Source organism: Bidens hawaiensis, unplaced genomic scaffold, assembly GCF_021521415.1.
Source record: "Bidens hawaiensis isolate Kalapana, Puna unplaced genomic scaffold, B.hawaiensis_p1.1 tig00040661_1, whole genome shotgun sequence".
NCBI classification, from domain to species: Eukaryota; Viridiplantae; Streptophyta; class Magnoliopsida; order Asterales; family Asteraceae; genus Bidens; species Bidens hawaiensis.
In genome coordinates this window covers 71,963-81,071 of record NW_027497191.1, presented here as the reverse complement: position 1 = coordinate 81,071, position 9,109 = coordinate 71,963, and the positions used below count along the sequence as shown (strand labels likewise).

The 9,109-nt window shown below is 35.9% G+C and overlaps 1 pseudogene across 1 annotated transcript; it reads right to left on the bottom strand.

Moving 5' to 3' along the window:
* Positions 1-632: 632 nt before the first annotated feature.
* Positions 633-4,489, bottom strand: LOC143592284 (3-phosphoinositide-dependent protein kinase 2-like; annotated as a pseudogene). The gene is made up of 11 exons (XR_013145890.1): positions 4,119-4,489; positions 2,821-3,001; positions 2,644-2,696; positions 2,466-2,567; positions 2,262-2,370; positions 2,106-2,184; positions 1,815-1,979; positions 1,607-1,738; positions 1,331-1,512; positions 1,040-1,262; positions 633-954 (listed from the first exon to the last, which is right to left on the bottom strand). The product of XR_013145890.1 is annotated as a 3-phosphoinositide-dependent protein kinase 2-like (transcript).
* Between the last annotated feature and the right edge of the window lie 4,620 nt (positions 4,490-9,109).

Genomic DNA, 9,109 nt, shown 5'->3' with positions numbered 1-9,109 from the left:
CACCCTTTAGAACTAAAATACAATAAGTTAGTTAGACGTTATGACCATCATGCATTGAGAAAGTAGAACCAAATTATAGCATTTTGTTAGCTACAAAATTCAAAAAACAAAAGTATATATATAGGCTTTAAATCAAAAGTCAAAAATTAGTCATTGACACACATTAAGAGCATGTTTGGGATTGAGTTTGAAAAGTGCTTATGGTTTTTCAAAAAGTCATTTTAAAAAGCCATGATTTGAGGCTTTTAGAAAATTGCTTTTTAAACCTTTTCAAAAGCTAAAATAGAAGGTTTTATTTGTGATTGCCAAACACCATTTAACTTATTGGCTTTTTGAAAAAGCCAATAAGCCAATAAAGTGTTTTCCAGCTCAATCCCAAACATGCTCTAATAAGTCAAAATATTGAAGTCAACCATTATGTAACAAGATGCAAGACAACTGTCTACTAAATCAACAAAATGAATTACAAATTTGAGTTCAAAAAGAGGTTTGACCTTAAAAGGTCACTTTGAAATGAGAGGTGAGAAACTATAACCATGAGGCAACTTAAATGAGAACAACCTCCAAGAGGCATAAGTAATTACTTTCACTCTGTAAGTAAATAAATAAATAAATAAATAAATAACTGTCATCAAGCCTTACATATTCATACAATCCCACTGGTCAAAGTTCACTCAAAGTCGACTAAATATTCTAATAAAGGGGAGAAAAAAATGAATAAAATCAAAACATGAAAAAGAATCTTGTAAGACAGATCAGTTTTTTTTTCCTTAAATTCCTCGAGAGAATCCGACTGTTCTTAGGATTACCAAGGTACAACAACAGTAATGTTATATTAAAAGAATGTGTAAACTGTAAATAAACCCGAAATCACCGGTTTTGAAGGGTTTCAATCGCCTTTTTCCATTGATACGCTCTCTGTTTTGGATCCTCAAATGTCATAACTTTTGTTGGCTGCATCATAGCATGTGAATGTCAGAAAAGAAATAAACCTTTTAATCAGGTTATTATCGTAACAATATAATTTAAATGAACTCACAATGCAAATCTTGAAATTTGATGGACTTGTAACTTGAATGCTAAGCTCATTGGGATCATCAGACCAGATCATAGTCCCTTTGCCACCTAGCTTCGTGGGGTCCACGTATATCAACTTTGGCTTGTTAGTTAAGATCAGTTGTACTTTCTTACTCGACAGTTTCTGCAATTTCTTCACCATTAATATCATAAGAATCGACTCACCCGGATCCAAAAACTGTTGCCTGTTGAAAAGTCAAACATGAGTCAAACCTAACAGTAATGTCAATTTAATAATAGCACAAATATTTACCATTTTGAATCAAAAGAATCTATGGAAGCGAGTTTAGTTATATTGCTTATATCAGAGGAAGAGGGGACATCAGCAAAGGTATTATTTGTGGTTCCGGTGACATCACCAATATGTGTCGGGTTCCATGATGAATCTGGACCGTCATCACCTCCACTTGACCGACTACTGGTGGAACCCTGACCCTGTAGAACATTAAGACGATAATATATATAATGTATCAAGGTACAAATCCTGATTTTATATGTAATATCAAACTTTAAAGCATGATAAAAATACCTTCTCCAATACAAGTTTAGGTGGACACTTTGACCTAAGATCATCCCAGTCAATTGCTTCAAAAAAAGGATGATTTTTTAGTGAATTATAACCATCAGGACCCGCACCCGGTCTTTTGGCAGGATCAATATCCTGCATCATATATTATTGTTTTTGTAATCATAGGTTCATTAATCGTAACACGTTGATTATTTATAGATTCACTTACCAGTAATTTATCGATCAGATCTCTGGCGTCATTAGAAAAGTAATCAGGAAATTTTACATCTCGGCTATAATTCGTTGGAAAATGAGGTATTCACTTGCATCTTTGAATGGTGAAGTTCCCGATAGCATCTGAAACATGGTGCATCCAAGTGCCCAGAGATCATTTCTGCTCGGGTTTTTAAAAATAACAAAAAAAGGTCATTCTACGATATAAGAACAAATAGAGTAGCAGTTGAAGGTGAAGAATTAAGTGGAGAAGAATAATTATAAGAACAATAATAATAATACTGACCCAAAAGTTGCAGGTGAAGAATTTAATACTTCTGGAGGGACGTATGCAGCTGTCCCCACAAATGTGCAGGCCTTTTCATCTAAAGAAGAAAGATGTGATGATTAAACTCAAGGTTTTAGGGTCACAAACACCTTAAACACACGCGCACACACACACCTGATGATCCATGTGGTAGGACTGTAATTTGGCTATCTTGCATGGGCTTTACACTACCAAAATCAGCAATCTTAATATGACCATCTGATGTAAGAAGCAGGTTCTCTGGCTGCCATATCAGCAACAGTTATTATATAGGATATGTTGTGATTATCAATCCTAATAGTCACATTGTACATGAAAGAAAACATATTATTGCCATACTTTAATGTCTCAATGTATCAATCCCAACTTATGTATATATTCAAGAGCATCCACAATTTCAGCTGCATAAAAGCGTGTCTCGTCATCTGTCAAACGGCCTTTCTGTAACAACCAATTCAATAGATACATTAGATATGTTACAACCAAAGTAAAAGTTGAAACTCTGGATTTCACTTACTCTGGTTATTTGATCAAAAAGTTCTCCACCTTCACAAGACTCAAGGGCCATATCTTCAATATACAACCAAATGACAAGAGTTAATATGTGTATCATAAAAGAAAAGAAAGAGATTTTAGCCTAATTTGAAGACTAACAAAATCTATAAACTTATAGCAATGAGTGTGATGCGCTTACATAATGAATAAGTGTCTTGGAACGTAAAATGGAGTTGCACAATTCCAGGATGATCCAACTGATCCAATACAATTCGCTCCAACTTTACATAAGCAGTTTTGTTTTCTTTTGTTATGAACTTTTTATCCATTATCTTTAAAGCATATACGTTACCTGTATCTTTCTTTTTTGCTCTCACAACCTAAAGATGCCAGATTTTAGCTATAATCAAACATCAAGCTGTAAGTAATTCACAAGAAAAAAACAAACCATCATAACCTGCTACTTTAAATAGTTTTAATCTAAACAATCCCTAAATCTAAAGGTTAAGTTATTGCAGTCCAAATCTATATCTATATCTATATACCTAACAAATAAAAATGTTTGGGGACACTTGGTACTCATATGGGCACCTAAAATTCGGATTTTCGGCCTCTCTATCTTATTAAATAGGGAAATCACAAAAACAACCAATTTGACTAAAGAAAAAAAACTTATTTTTTTATTTATTTTTTGATTATTCATTCTTCCACTTTTTTTAGGATGTAGTAATTTTACGCATTTATGTTTTAAAAATGATTTTAAAAAATATTAAGTGTTTAAATATTATTAAAAGACTATGGTTTCCGGAAAACTAAAACCTATTTTTGTAATTTAACACTTAACTTATTTGTATTTTTAAGAAAAGAGCAACGCGTCTGGTTAACCTGTTCGCTAGAAACAATCCCTTACTAGAGGTCTGAAATAGAAATGTTGTTGCAACACATTGATATGCATCCTTCATCTAACAAAACTTGACCAATATTTCTTTACAACTAATAACCTTAATCAACTAAAAAGCCGCATATATATAGGGGAAGGTTAACGTACAAATGAAATTAACGTGCTAAACGTGAGAATCAAGTAGAGTAATTATATATACAAGTAGAGTAATTATGTAATTACTCTATGATAATTACTCTATGATGTAATTACATAATTACTCTACTTGTATATATAATTACTCTACTTGATTCTCACGTTTAGCACGTTAATTTTATTTGTATTTGATCCATATATATATACACCTTGATCACTTGACGCCCATATTTAACTTTATATTATTTTAATATCCAAATTTGTATTACACGGGTTTCTAACCTAGTTGATTGTAAGAAAGGTTGAGACCCTAATTCTAGTGTCATCATAATATCATAATAACCACATGTTGATAAAGGTTCTACATCATTGGGCATAATAATAAAAAATATCTAGATGTTAAATTCCTCAATCTGAATCAAATAAACCAACAAATTACCATAAAATTGATGCAAACAAACCTTAGAATAAGAACCAACACCATAGATCTTGCCCAATTCAAAATCCTGGATGGTGAAATTCTCCTGTGGAGCCCTAAATTTGAAGCTCTTAGCTGCTTTATTATTATTATTATTAACATCCCCTTGATCATCATTTAGCTTCGATTCAACATCCTTCTCCATTTCACCCCCAATCATTTCTCTCCTGAATTCACCCCAATTTCAAACCCTAGATAATCAATCGCATCCATGCAAATTATATATAATAATATACCGAGCGTATCAAACGAGCATAAACATCAGATCCACAATGGCAGTAACCAAATTAATTGGTGATGATGATTTGTGGAATTCAAAACCCTAATTGAAGAGGGAAAATGGTGATTGAATGAGACACATCTGGGGATGATTGATTATTGGGTTATTATTATTATTGTTGTTATAAATTTTATGTTTTTTATTGTGAAGGATTTGTTTGTTGTGCAAAAGAGAAGTGAATGTGAAGGTGATGGATGGAGCAAAGTTGGAGAGAGAAAGTAGGCTCAATGACACGTGTCGGTTACGTGGATGCCTAAAAAGCATCAATATTTACAAACTGGATTGCAAACGTGGAGGTGGTAAAATATAAAAAATGCAAGTTTGCCTTTTCGCGTAATAATTAGATCGGTATCGTATTCGAACATGTATTGTTATGGAAAGTATTGATACCGAATATCAACGAAACCGAGTATTGAATATTGTATCGAATTTATTGACACGGTACGGGTACTGGCAGCAGTATCAATACCTGTATTTCGGTATGATAGCCACTTCGGTATCATGTTTTCTTCTTCTTTTTTTAAATATACAGTGATCTTGATCTTGGTATCAGAGCAAGTAATAAATAAATTAAATTGGTACGGATGGCCGTACAGACCTATCTTTTAGTCATTAAATGCATAGACTTTTCAATAAAGCCTCTACGTATTCCAAACATTTACCAAATGCCAAAATAGACATGTATCGTAAGTATCGAAATCTTAAAATCTGGATACCGCTATTTGGGAAATAAAATCTCATCCCTGCTTTTCGGGATGTAACAAATGACGACGGGAGAAGAGTATCGGAAATTGAATGTTTGGCATTAAAATATCGGAGCAAAGTCCCAAAGTTCTTTTAAATCATTTCAATACGTTGATAAAATCAAAGTGAGAATCGAAAGACTTTTTTATAAATTGGAATAATTCAATTAGACATTCAACAATGAGACTTTCCTTAGAGTAATTAATGTTCCCATTCGTATCGGTTCATACTTGTCGAAGAAGACTGAACTGAGTCGATTTACGAAGAAGAAACAAGGTCGACTATTGAATATATGATTTGCCTTTTTTTTGTTAACACAAGAACTAATTAGTGTGTTTCACAATTTGTGACCATGTATGGACCAAGAAGCCCCGTTAAAATTGTGTTTGGTTTATTAACCATTCATGGAATTTTAATTTATTAGTAAAGAGATCCACAAACCACACTAGCCTCCATTTACTTTGTCAAACATCTAAACAAAATTGTTTAAATATTATCAAAAGTTCTCATTGAAAAAACCCTACTTTTCGTCTATAATCACATTGCATACGTAACTTTCTTCATTAGTAAATATCACTCACATCATTCTTGATCAGTCACCTTCTCTATGTCACACCAATTCACTTTGTAGTTGTTGGATTTAATGGTCGGTTCAGGTCAAGTCAACGTGGACCGACCCGAATGTGACCCGGTATGAGTTACACCGGGGGTAACGAATTATATAAACGCACTTAAATGTTAATTGGGCCCGACACAAAAGATTAGATGAACCGGATAATGATTAAAGGCTTTGTTTGGTTAATTGGGCTCAAGCCCGATTGGTTTAATAGGATTAAACCCTAATAATATTACTATATATAGTATATGATAATATTATTATAAGATAACTTTACAAAACAACAAACCCTAACAGCCATCTCCATTCCGGCGCCGTTTTCCGGCAGCCACTTCCGGCCACCGGAATTTCGTGCCAATCATCCTCTCCGGTTTCTAGACATAGCATATCACCACCATAGCCCTTAAAGGCTACCCGGGCTGCTCACTGCCCTTGTCTGTCCGTCTACGACTCCTTCCGGCGAACCCGATTTTCCGGCGAGCTGTTTTCGGCCGCCGGATTACCGTCTCAGGCAACCACAGCCTTCGCCGGCCATTAGCTTGCACTTAACTGCTGTTGCAGCCGCTGAGCTGCTGCACTTTCTGGTCACCCGCGTTGCAACCGCAGCTCACCGGAACCGCCGGAACCTCCGCCTTCACTGCAGCTTGCGCCGTTGTTGCCGGAGGTTGTCAGATCTGATTGTGTCGTTTTCTCTAGCTTGTTTCGTTAGCCTTCGGTGTCTTCCCGGTTTCGATAACCGAGGTATATCGACTACCTTTATCGATGGTTGATTTATTATTTATTTATCGTGCTCGTATTGTTGTAATCGGATCCGGGTTCAGGTTTCGGTTTTTGGTTCGATTAAATCGTTTATATTCCGCTGCGTTTTTAGTTCGTTTATATATACATATTAATATTGATTAATATCTATGAAACGAAATAATATACTAAAATGGGTTAAAAATAGTTTGACCGTTTTCGTTACGAACCACTGTTGAAACCCAACAGTGGTATCAGAGCCGCGGTTACAACGTAGATCCCGGTTCGTTTAAACCGGATCTACATCTCAAACTTTAAATCGTTTAAAGTTTGTAGATCTATATTAGTTTTCGGGTAATTTTAGATTTGGTCAAAGTTTTGTTTATTTTATTTGACCAAGTCAAAACACCCGAAATTTTACTTATTTTGAATATGTAAATCCGGCCCCGACCTATGTGTTTGTTTGGTTGTGTTTGGTTATTGAGCTTGTTTTTGGCTATATGGATGGTTCAAAAGTTGTAAACGGTTATTATTTATTTTTCGGTTTTCTTTTGGCCATAAAGATGGTTCAAATTTGTAATAGGGCAATTTGTTGTTAGTTTATAAATTTGTAATAAGGAAGACACGAAGATAACCGAGGACGAGCTCAAGGATTTCTTGGAGTTAGTGGGAGTTCGGGCAAGATGACGGGATGCATGAAGAAGTTCATCTTTGTGGTTGTTTTGTGTTGTGAACCCCTTGACCCGATCGGTCTCCCTAATTGGCTCTAGCGAGACCGATCACCTTTTGGCCTTATGGATTTACATATTATTATTTGCTATTGTAGTTGCTTGGATTGTTTATAATATGATTATAATATCACCGACCTAATACCAAATAAATTTGAAAATAAACATTTTATTAACCAATTATGTTTTGCAAATTAAAAACGTTTTGATTTCCAAAAGTAATAACTTAATAGTTTTTCTATTAACTTAAAATTGGTTAGCCGTATCGCGACAAACTTAGTTTTTAATAGGTTATTTAAAACTAAGTGTCCTGAGAGATGAAAGGGTTCATCAATTCGTCCAGATAATAAATACAGTAAAATTTAACTTTTACTCTATTTGGTAATTTTAAAATTAATCCCAATTTAAAACCAATAGTTTATGCCAATCCTACTACAAGTCACACTTGAGGCATACTGCGAAATTTCGAGTGTTTGGAGCTACAGCACCGCACTTGTTTTCTAGCATATCCCATCAAGGTGAAAGCGTTTCGTTGACACATCCGGCCCTTTCACACGTCACTATACTAGGACAACTATTACTTTACTCTCTTATTACGTGCTAAAGCTGTCTGGAGACTTAAAGTGGACAAAGATGAGGCTAAACGTATCTATACAGACAATCGTTGTCTCTATAGGCCTCATAAACCGAGAATTGTGCTCTATTCACAATTGGCAATCGTTGTCAGTCTGCCTAACCACTTATTAATGTTGTGTGCTACAGCTGCCTTTAATAACTGGAAGCCGGATTCTCATGCTCCTATTTCATTAATGTTATTGGGTCATTAATAATAGAACAACAACGTCAAAAATACTAATTAAATTTACTTTTGCTTAAATTAATCAGATGTTGTCAAACGAAAACTCACCCTACGCCCTTAAGACTATCCTTGAGAAGGATAAACTAAACGGTACCAATTTCATCGAATGGCACCGCAACTTGAGACTTGTTCTCACCATGGCGAAGCGCCTGTATGTTCTCGATGGACCTGTTCCAACCGAGCCTGAAAACAACACAGCCGCTGCTCGAAAAGTTCTTGACAAGCATAAGGATGACTCGGCTGAGGTCTCCTGTATCATGCTAGCCACCATGGCTTCTGATCTTGCTAAAGGTTTAGAAGACTTTGGAGCCTATGAGATGCTTGAGCAACTCAAGGGCATGTTCCAGAAACAAGCCCATCAAGAACGTTTCGACACCATGAAACAACTCGTAAGTTGCAAGATGGCAGAAGGGTCTCCCGTCAGTGCGCATGTTCTTAAGATGAAGGGGCACATCGGTCAGCTCAAGAAACTTGATTATCCCATGCCCGATGAGATGGCATCTGATTTCATCCTCAACTCTCTCCCCAACTCATACGACCAGTTCGTAATGAATTTCAACATGAATGGTTAGGTGAAGACAGTGCCAGAGCTTCATAACATGCTCAAGACGGCTGAGATGAACATTCCTTCAAGGACCAGTCAAGTTTTGATGATCCGATCTGCTGGTGTCAAGAAACCTAATCCCAAGAACCGGGGTTATAAGGGTAAAGGCAAGAAGAATGTTACCATTGCTGCCCCTCGTGCCACCAATGCTAACAAAGGGGTTCCAAAGATACCACCGCCGCCTCCTGAGGAGCGCTAGTGCTACCGATGCAACCAAATGGGACACTGGATGCGAAACTGTCCTGAATACCTTGCTGAGAACAAGATGAAGAGAGCCAATGGTGAAGGCTCTTCTAGAGGTATTTCCATATATGTTATTGAACTTTTCACTGTCTCTAGCAACGCATGGGTATTTGATACCGGATGTGGTTTCCACATCGTTAATGTCTTGCAGGAGCTTGAGAA